We start from the raw sequence: 11,928 nt of genomic DNA, 5'->3' as shown, positions 1-11,928 counted from the left end.
ACATAGGAGACTCTGCATATGAATGGTGCTACTTTGAAGTACAAGTGTGGTAAAGGATACTAACAATGCCCCTTCTCTCTTTGTTTATTAGTTTTTTCTTTTTCTTCTTTTTTTCTTTCTTCTTTCTTCTTTTTTTCTTTCTTTTTTCTTTCTTTTTTCTTTTTCTCTCATTGTCTGGAGTCTCATCCTGACTTGTGGGGGAATCATAGTATCCATCATCCTTTCCTCACTGGGGCACTGCTCTAAAAATGAATAATAATGATCATCACAGTTCTATTTACTTATAACTCAAAAGAAATAAAAATTACAACTTGATACCTATGACAAAGTATGACTCTATATGAATGCCTCTGGCATGTACGGGGATGTGCAATGATCTAACGTAACATGTATGAAAAATGATGAATGGTGGCTGAGCCACAACTACTATGACAGCTATATGATCATGCAAAGCAATATGGTAATGAATGCTCAAGTCATCAAACGAAAGCGGTGGAAGTTGCATGCAATATATCTCGGAATGGCCAAGGAAAAGCCATAATAGGTATGTATGGTGGCTGTTTTGAGGAAGATATAATAAGGCTTATGTGTGATAGAGCGTATCATATCACGGGGTTTGGATGCACCTGCAAAGTTTGCACCGACTCTCTAGGTGAGAAAGGGAAATGCACGATACTGTAGAGGCTAGCAAATTGCGAAAAGGTAGCAGTGCGTATAATCCATGGACTCACATTAGTCATAAAGAGCTCATATACTTATTACAAAAGTTTATTGGCCCTCGAAGCAAAGTGCTACTACGCGTGCCCCTAGGGGGATAGATTGGTAGGAAAAGACCATCGCTTGTCCCCGACCGCCACTCACAAGGAAAAAAATCAATAATAAATCATGCTCCAACTTCATAGCATAATGAGAGACTATACATGCATGCTTCGGGAATCACAAACCTTAACACCAATATTCTTACTAAACACAACCATTTACTAGTACCTCCCACATATTCCATCTCTATATCGCAAAACTATCGCAAGGAATCAAACATATAATATTCAGTGATCCATAAGTTTTATGTTGGATTTTATGACTAACCATGCAATTGACCAATTCTCGTTGACTCTCTAAATAGATATAAGTGAAGCATGAGAGTTTAATTCTTTCTACAAAATATCATGCTCTAACAAATATAAGTGAAGCAAAAGAGCATTCTACAAACAATGGTTTTCTATGTGAAGAGAAACACGCAATCTGAACTTCAAATGATATAAGTGAAGCACATGAAGCATCCTATAAAGGCACACTGAAAAAGATATCAGTGAAGTGCAATGAGCATTCTATAAATCAACCATGGACTATCTCATACCAGCATGGTGCATAAAAGAAAAGTGAAAACTAAATGCAAAGGACGCTCCAAGATTTGCACATATCGCATGAACGAAACGAATCCGAAAACATACCGATACTTGTTGAAGAAAGATGGGATGCCTTGCGGGGCATCCCCAAGCTTAGACGCTTGAGTTTCCTTGAATATTTAATTGGGGTGCCTTGGGCATCCCCAATCTTGAGCTCTTGCCTCTCTTCCTTCTCCTCACATTGAGACCTCCTCAATCTTCAAACACTTCATCCACACAAAACTTAACCGAATTTTTAGTGGCGGGGTTAGTGAATATGGCAATGAAATCCCATAATGTACTGCTGCAACATTATTATATAATTATAAACAAACATTACCCACTGTATGCTATCACAATTCTATGGCCTCAAGTCAAGGAGGCTTCAACAAGAATTCAAACATATGCAAATAATGAAGCTATGACAGCAATATGTGAAAACAGGACAGTCTGTAAAGATTCGAACATCCACCATACTTCTGTTCTAAAAAATTAGGACAAAATAAACATTTTGTATAGAAAGATAGTAGAAAAAGTTTCAGACCCATTTGATGTTTCAGTAAAAAATGTAAAATCGAGCACTAGAGCCAAAGCTTCTGTTTTGCACTGCACAAACCAACAAGAAATTTAATCATCCTAAAGGCAAACCTTGGCACATTATTTGTATAATACAATGGATTTGTACAAGGGGATAATTATTTTTGTGAGAATCTTCATGAAAAATTCTACATTGTTTCCATGAGCATGAACACAAGTGTTCAAGGTCGACCCTCACTTCTCCAATGCATAACTTCCAATGGCTTCTCTTTTTTGAAAAGGTTTTAAGGTTCCCCTCTATATTTGTTTTGTTTTTAAACTTTATAAAAGCACTCAACAGAAATAAATGACTCTCTAAAACTTCCGGGTTGTCTCCCTGGCAGTGATTTCTTTAAGCCATTAAGCTAGGCATAAAGTGCTCAAGTAACGAATCCACCCGGATCTCAAGGTATATCAAAGCCAATTTTAATTAACAATGATTTGGCATTTAGTAATGATCACAAAGCAACATATATCATGCAATGACGAAGTCTAACTCTCTTCCTATGCATAGGCATGCCATACAAGAACAATTCATGAACATAAAGTAAAGACCAATACATAGCATAAGAAGTTTCTTGCAATTCTATCGTGATGGAAACATAGAGAGGCGGAGATGTAGTTCCTCTCTCATAATAAGTGCAAGTATGAGCAACAAGCACATGCATATTATATTCATCAAAATTATCATGTGTAGTGGTAGAATGCAACCCATCAATGTAATCCTTAATAAGTGCAAACTTCTCCAATATAGTGTAGTCGGGGGAATTCAAAAAGATAATAGGACTATCATGTGTGGGTGCAATAGCAACAATGTCATTCTTAACATAAGGAACTATAGCAAGTTCATCTCCATAAGCATAATTCATATTAGCATCTTGGTCACAAGCATAGCAAGCATCATCAAAAAGGGATATTTCAAGCGAATCAACGGGATCATAGCAATTATCATAGCATTCATCCTTCGGTAAGCATGAAGGGAAATTAAATAATGTATGAGTTGAAGAGTTACTCTCATTAGAAGGAGGGCATGGGTAGATAATCCATTCTTCCTCCGTTTGTTCTTCGCTCTCCTCATCATCTTTTTCATCTAATGAGCTCACAGTTTCATCAATTTCTTCTTCCATAGACTCCTGCAAAATATTAGTCTCTTCTTGGACAGGGAGACTTTCTCAATAAATTCATCAATATCGGAATTATATTTATAATTATCATAGTGATACGTCTCCAACATATCTATAATTTTGATTGCTCCATGCTATATTATCTACTTTTTTAGACAATATTGGGCTTTATTATCCACTTTTATATTATTTTTGGGACTAACCTATTAACCGAAGGCCCAGCCCAGATTTGCTGTTTTTTGCCTATTTCAGTGTTTCGAAGAAAAGGAATATCAAACGGAGTCGAAAGGGAACGAAATCAAGTGGTGAAGTTATTTTTGGAAGGAAAGCTACCGGAAAAGCTTGGAATGCACGTCAGGAAAGAAGGGAGGTGCCCACGAGGGTGGGGGGCGCGCCCACCCCCTAGGGCATGCCCCCTGCCTCGTGGCGCCCCTTCGGTCCACCGACGTGCTTCTTTCACCCATATATACCTACGTATCCTAAAACTTCCAGAACGGAGAATAGATCGGGAGTTCCACCGCCAAAAGCCTCTGTAGCCACCGAAAACCAATCTAGACCCGTTCCGGCACCCTACCGGAGGGGGCAATCCTTCTCCCATGGCCATCTTCATCATCCCGGTGCTCTCCATGATGAGGAGGGAGTAGTTCTCCCTCGGGGCTGAGGGTATGTACCAGTAGCTATGTGTTTGATCTCTTTCTCTCTCTCGTGTTCTTGAGGTGATACGATCTTGATGTATCATGAGCTTTGCTATTATAGTTGGATCCTGTGATGTTTTCTCCCCCTCTACTCTCTTGTAATGAATTGAGTTTCCCCTTTGAAGTTATCTTATCAGATTGAGTCTTTAAAGATTTGAGAACACTTGATGTATGTCTTCCCGTGGATATCTGTGGTGACAATGGGATATCACATGATTCACTTGATGTATGTTTTGGTGATCAACTTGCGGGTTCCGCCCATGAACCTATGCATAGGGGTTGGCACACGTTTTCGTCGTGATTCTTTGGTAGAAACTTTGGGGCACTCTTTGAGGTTCTATGTGTTGGTTGAATAGATGAATCTGAGATTGTGTGATGCATATCGTACAATCATACCCATGGATACTTGAGGTGACATTGGAGTATCTAGGTGACATTAGGGTTTTGGTTTATTTGTGTCTTAAGGTGTTATTCTAGTATGGACTCTAGGGTTGTTTGTGACACCTATAGGAATAGACAACGGATTGATTGGAAAGAATAACTTTGAGGAGGTTTCGTACCCTACCATAATCTCTTCGTTCGTTCTCCGCTATTAGTGACTTTGGAGCGACTCTTTGTTGCATGTTGTGGGATAGTTATGTGATCCAATTATGATATTATTGTTGAGAGGACTTACACTAGTGAAAGTATGAACCCTAGGCCTTGTTTCAACACATTGCAATACCATTTACGCTCACTTTTATCATTCGTTACCTTGCTGTTTTTATCATTTCAGATTACAAATACCTTTATCTACTATCGATATACCACTTGTATCACCATCTCTTCGCCGAACTAGTGCACCTATACAATTTACCATTGTATTGGGTGTGTTGGGGACACAAGAGAATCTTTGTTATTTGGTTGCAAGGTTGCTTGACAGAGACCGTCTTCATCCTACACCTCCTACGGATTGATAAACCTTAGGTCACCCACTTGAGGGAAATTTGCTACTGTCCTACAAACCTCTGCACTTGGAGGCCCAACAACGTCTACAAGGAGAAGGTTGTGTGGTAGACATCAAGCTCTTTTCTGGCACCGTTGCCGGGGAGGTTAGCGCTTGAAGGTATATCTTTAGATCTTGCAATCAAGTCTTTTAGTTTCTTGTTTTATCACTAGTTTAGTTTATAAAAGAAAACTATAAAAAAGGAACTGAGTTTATCTCATACGCTTCACCTTTTTAATATCTTTCGTGAGTATGATGGAAAGGATAATTGTGCTCAAGTGCTAGAAGAAGAAATCTATAAAATATTTGGCACTAAATATTTGAATGATGAGCATGATTGCAATGTTGTTAGTATGAATTCCTCGAATATCTATGATGCTAATGATATGCAAAGCCACAAGCTTGGGGAAGCTATGTTTGATGAAGATGATATTTTTTGTCCCCCAAGTTTTGATGAGCAAATTTATTATGATGAAAGCATGCCTCCTATCTATGATGATTATTGTGATGACACGTACGCTTTAAAGAATAATGATAACCATGAAACTTGTTATCTTGATCTTAATTTTCAATCACATGATAGTTATTTTGTTGAGTTTGCTCCCACTATTATTCATGAAAAGAATGCTTTAGGTGCTGGTTATATTGTTGAGTTCTTTCATGATGCTACTGAAAATTATTATGAGGGAGGAATATATGCTTGTAGGAATTGCAATAATATCAAGTTTCCTCTCTATGTGCTTAAAGTTTTGAAGTTATGCTTGTTTTGCCTTCCTATGCTAGTTAATTATTGTTCCCATAAGTTGTTTGCTCACAAAATCCCTATGCATGGGAAGAGGGTTAGACTTAAATGTGCTAGTCATATTCTTCATGATGCTCTCTTTATGTTCCAATTCTTATCTTTTATGTGAGCATCATTGAAATCATCATGCCTAGCTAGGGGTGTTAAACGATAGCGCTTGTTGGGAGGCAACCCAATTTTATTTTTGTTCCTTGCTTTTTTTCCTGTTTAGTAATAAATAATTCATCTAGCCTCTGTTTAGATGTGGTTTTATGCTTTTAATTAGTGTTTGTGCCAAGTAGAACCTTTGGGAAGACTTGGGGAAAGTCTTGTTGATCATGCTGTAAAAAAACAGAAACTTTAGAAATAAAAGTGGCATTGATAGCCTTTACTATGCCTATGTTACAAGTATACATGTTGCTGTTTGAAAACAGAAAGTTTACCGCAGTTGCAATAATTCCCTAGAAAAGTCAGAATGTGATAAAATGTTGAAACCTTTTGCATATTAAGCTCTGATAAATTTACTACAGTGGGAATTTTGTTTCATAATTTTTCGAGCTAGGGAAGTATGGATGTTGCTGCATTCTTTACAGACTGTCATGTTTAGGCAGATTTCTGTTATGTTTGCATTGTTTGCATATGTTTGCTTCTTTAATGATTCTATTTGAGGATAGGACTATTAAATATGCAGGGGAATTTAGTATGCAATGTTGAATAATAATTTTAGTGATTTGCTACAGTACAGTATGATAAGGTTTTTGCAATGGTTTATACTAACTTATCTCACGAATCCTTGTTGAGTTTTGTGTGGATGAAGCTTTTGAGAATTAGGGAGACCGTGATATGAGAGGAATTAAGGAGACACAAAATCTCAAGCTTGGGGATGCACAAGGCATCCCAAGATAATATTTCAAGAAGTCTCAAGCATCTAAGCTTGGGGATGCCCCGGTTGGCATCCCACCTTTCTTCTTCAACAAGTATCGGTTAGTTTCGGTTGATCCTAAGTTTTTGCTTCTTCACATGATGTTTGCCATTCTTAGAATGTAATTTTATTTTGCTTTGCTTGCTGTTTGAATAAAGTACCAAGATCTGAAATTATTAAATGTTAGAGAGTCTTCACATAGTTGCATAATTATTCAACTACTCATTGATCTTCACTTATATCTTTCGGAGTAGTTTGTTGGTTGCTCTAGTACTTCACTTATATCTTTTAGAGCATGGTGGTAGTTTTATTTTGAAGAAATAGATGAACTCTCATGCTTCACTTAGAATATTTTGAGAGTCTTAATAGCATGCTAATTTGCTTAAATAATCATAACATGCTAGGCATCCAAGAATAGTAAAAACTTTCATATAGAGTATTGAATACTAAGAGAAGTTTGATGCTTGATGATTGTTTTGAGATATGGAGATAATAATATCAAAGTCGTGCTAGTTGAGTAGTTGTGAATTTGAGAAGTGCTTGTGTTGAAGTTTGCAAGTCCCGTAGCATGCACGTATGGTAAACGTTGTGTAACAAATTTGAAACATGAGGTGTTATTTGATTGTCTTCCTTATGAGTGGCGGTCGGGGACGAGCGATGGTCTTTTCCTACCAATCTATCCCCCTAGTTTTTGATGACTTGTAGATTTTTGCAATAAGTATGTGATTTCTTTATGACTAATGTTGTGTCCATGGATTATATGCAATCTCACCCTTCCATCCTTGCCAGCCTCTTCGGTATCGTGCATTGCCCTTTCTCACTTTGAGAGTTGGCGCAAACTTCGCCAGTGCATCCAAACCCCGTGATATGATACGCTCTTTCACACATAAAACTCCTTATATCTTCCTCAAAACAGCCACCATAGCAACCTATTATGGCATTTCCATAGCCATTCCGAGATATATTGCCATGCAACTTTCCATCATTCCATTCATCATGACACATTCATCATTGTCATATTTCTTAGCATAATCATGTAGTTGACATTGTATTTGTGGCAAAGCCACCATTCATAATTCTTTCATACATGTCACTCTTGGTTCATTGCATATCCCGGTACACCGCCGGAGGCATTCATATAGAGTCATCTTTGTTCTAGTATCGAGTTGTAATCATTGAGTTGTAAATAAATAGAAGTGTGATGATCATCATTATTAGAGCGTTGTCCCAAGTGAAGAATAAAAAAAGGCCATAAAAAGAGAGAAGGCCCCAAAAAAGGAGAAAGGCCATAAAAAAGAGAAGGCCCAAAAAAATGAAAATGAGAGAAAAAGAGAGAAGGGACAATGTTACTATCCTTTTACCACACTTGTGCTTCAAAGTAGTACCATGATCTTTATAGTAGAGAGTGATGTAGGGTAGGAACCCTATGGCCCGATCTTTCACGAAAGGAGCGGAATCCCACGAAGAACATGAGGAACACAAAGGGGAAAACGAGAGAGAACACTCAAACCAACATGAATAGATCACACATGTGCTAGATCCTCGGATACATGGAATGATAGACGATACACGATCAACTAGGGATGATACATAGGTAGCCGGTCTTCTCCGTGAGGAGGTCTTGATGGTCTTCTCCAAAGGAGGTCTTGAATCCACGAGTGGATCTTCCCTTAGAAGGGGCCTTGAATCCAAAGGGATCTTCTCGGAAGAGACCGCGGTCTCTCGCAAGGAGGAGATCCAATATGGATGAGCGTAGCTCTATCTCTCAAATGAGCTATCACAACGCTGACCCTAGAAAGGAGGAGGGAGAGGTCTATTTATAGTCTTAGTGCAAATGGGGGTGAAGTGAAGGGGTACATGGGCCTCAGCCCGCAACTGGACACAGCCAGGTACCGGACGTCCGTTGGGGACCGGTCGTTCGGTGGCTCATGGGCGGCCGGACGTCCGGTAGGGGCCGGTCGTTCGCTCGTTCTGGCTTGGATGCTGGTGTAGCGGCTTTCCGGTCTGGACCGGTCGTCCGGTCGCCGTCGTCCGGTGGCATCGGACGTGCGCTCGTTTGGCTCAGGTGCAGGGACACCGGTCATCTGGTCTGGACCGGTCGTCCGGTGGATCTTCAGGCGCCGGACGTCCGGACCTGACCAGTCGTCCGGTGGCTGGAGCTTCTTTGACAGCTCTTCTTCTTGCGTCTTCGTTTCCACGCTTCCCTCGCGGATGGTGTAGGTATTCCTTGGCGCTTGCACTCCTCCACGTCGTCCGCAGCATTTCGACAATACCTATGCATGCACACGGGAGAAGTGTCAAGTAGTATACCATCCTCGAAGGGGTCAAGTGAGCACGTGTAAAGGATATGATTCACCGTTGTGTATGTGAAGTAGATGTCGCACGTGTCACTCGCCGAACTGACTCTTGACATGGTGATGTCCATAGGATGCTCCGCATCATCTCCCCTCCCTTGGGGAAGATCCGACCTCGGATCAAAATCCAAATCACCATGGGAAAGAGATGGCGTCGCCGTGTAGGAGTGGTCGATCACCAAGTTCTCGTCATATTGAAGCTCGAAATGGGCACTCTCCAATGTCGCACCATCTTGGGATTCCTTCAAAATGAGCAAGGACAACATACACTTGGAAAAATAAATGTGGTTAGCGTTAGTGCAAAACCAAGCATTCAAGAGGTGATTCACCAAACAAGTGTCGTCATCATGCAAAGCATATGGTGTGACAAAGGACTGTGACATGTCATGTAAGCACATAAATTGAGCACAAGCAAAGATATCATGGGGACAAGCAAGTAAATGTGAGGTATTGATGCAAATATGCGTGACAAGAGAAGAAGCATCTACCTCAAGTTCATAGCAAGCATTCACAAATTTCTCAATGAAAGGTCTATGGTAGGCATAGGAATCATTCACAACACCACATAAAATGAAGTGTCTAAACACATGTGTCAAGTGCAAGACAATCCAATCATAATGTGCATTGGGTGTAGTGAATATCGTGTGGCACTCAACAAAATAGAAAGAGAAATTGTTCATCATGTGTGAGGCAATCAATTCAAGCATAGTAATCAAGTCGTGCAAGCTAGTAGTGCGAAGATGCAACATACTAGAGGAAATCATGGCAATCATGTCATGTGAGCAAATAATAGACATAGACAATGCACATGACATATCGCAAGCACGAACACAAAGCAAAATGGAAGTATCATCATAGGCATGGGGTACAAAGCAAACATAGCAATAGCAAGCAATATCTCTAGCAAGCTTGCAAATACACATACAAGTATGAGAATCAATCATCATGTGTAATGCAAAGCATGGGTCATGAATGCATGGCAAAAGCATAGTAATGAGCCTAGCATGCAAAGTGAACATGGAAAGATGGGCATAGAATATATAATGGACAATAACCCATAGCCAAGTGATGGTCATGTAGAAGAAATGTGCGAAGTCTTTGCGCGAAGAGAGCGGTGGGAAAGACAATCCATGGGATCCCAAGTCATCATTGCTCTCTAGAGCTTGTTTTGTCAACTCGTGGGATTGCGAGGTTGACAAGTATTCATGGGTACCTACACAAAAGAAACACAAACCAAAGAAATTGTGTGTGTGGTAAATGTACACATCAACCATCATGATGTGTATGTGCATGTGAGAGTTAGTACAAGATAAGCATCGCTCAAAGAAATTTGATGCATGGTATAAGAACATGTCATCCATCATGAAAGAATAGTTATTGTGTATAACACGATGGGGATGCAAATTGAGCATACAAGTATAAGGATCACGCAATGGATGGGAGTGATCAAAATTTCCTAAAATGTATGAGGAAACTATGGGGGTCTCCTCAAGTGCAATATTGGAAACATCATATGGAGAAAATGGGTAATACCCAAAACAATGCATATCCGAAGCTAGGTGGTCATGGCATGGCATATGAGATAAAGGATGCAAAGGGAGCATATCAATATCATCACAAGAAAAACAAATGCCGATAACCATGGGCTTGTCATCTATGCCATATGTGCAAATTGGGTTTATGTTAATGGCATATGCATAGTCACTATGAACAGATTGCAAATATGACATATGATTGATCTCATGCATAGCATATGACAAGTCAAGCAGATTGGCAAACATGATGTGACCGAGAGAATTAGCACAAGAAATCCTATGTAACATGGCATCACAACTAAGAGAATCCACATGGCAATCATCATACTCATCATAAATGGGTAAATCAACGCATGGGGAAATCATATTAGCATGAAGCATGGAAATAGGTTGATCAACATCATGCAAGCAATCAATGTCATGATAGTCCACTAGTTGGACAAGAGCATCACCTTCACCTATGTTACCTTTGTCATTCCACTCACGTGGTGTAGGTGAGGTGGGTAAGACCGAATGGTGGTCAAGATCATCATTGTGATGGAACCATGTGGGGGGTGCATCATATTCCACCATGGCCATCGTCTTGTCCAAAGGTAGGACGAAGTCGTCGAGAATCAGCGCGTCATCATCTAAGGGACCTAGCACCAAATGAGAAGACACAATAGAGGTAGAGGTCAAGTCGTTAGTGTTAAAAGTGGTCTCACATGACCTATCAACTATCTCACTCTCTCTATGTGGTGGTTCACTCACTCCCCCCAAATAGGTGCACTCAAACTCACATATGGTGGAGTCACTCATCTCACTCAAGTGGTGGGGGTGTGGTTCTCCTCACATGGGAATTGTGGCAACACATATATGGGGCTAGTGGTGAAGTCACTCTCACTCTCAATATGGTGGCACAAGTCACTCAAGTCATCATGCGTCACCGTGGTCGAAGGGAAAATCCCATGCTCAACCATCTCGTTGTCATCACTATGTATGAAGGCCGAAGATGGCACATCATCACTCTCGCCTCTTAAGATGAAAGCATCATCCTTGCTCGTCACCATGTCGCTCGCCTCCAAAGCTTGGACCTTGATGGTGTCCCTAGTCGTAGTCATCGCCGCACCATCTTGAAAAAGAGTCGAAGTAGACTCGGCATCGTCAATGCCACAAAGAGGGATGGCGGTGAAGTCGAACTTGGGAGCATCGTCTTGGAGCTCGTCAGGCTTGGACATCATGGTGGTACTAGCCTCATGCTCGTTCTCATGGAGCTTTGTCGTCGTGAAGTGAGCTTGGGGTGGAGAAGCTTTGGCCTTCATGAGTTCTTGTTCCGCCTTGATAGCACCATTGTAGTTGTCGTCGAGGGACTTGTAGTTCTCGAGGAAGATCGTCTTGGAGATGTTGTTGTTCAATCCCATCATGAAGTGGAACTTCATCGAAATGGGGTCGTCCACGCCGGCTCGTCGCAAGGCAATCTTCATCTCCTTGAAGTACTCGTCCATGGACTTGGATCCTTGGATGGTGTTCTCCAATTGGTGTAAAAGTTGTTCCATGTAGGTTGGAGGCACAAACTCTCGCCGCAAAGCTCT

This window comes from Triticum dicoccoides, chromosome 5A, assembly GCF_002162155.2.
Source record: "Triticum dicoccoides isolate Atlit2015 ecotype Zavitan chromosome 5A, WEW_v2.0, whole genome shotgun sequence".
Lineage (NCBI taxonomy): Eukaryota > Viridiplantae > Streptophyta > Magnoliopsida > Poales > Poaceae > Triticum > Triticum dicoccoides.
Note: the sequence above shows the minus strand (reverse complement) of the source record.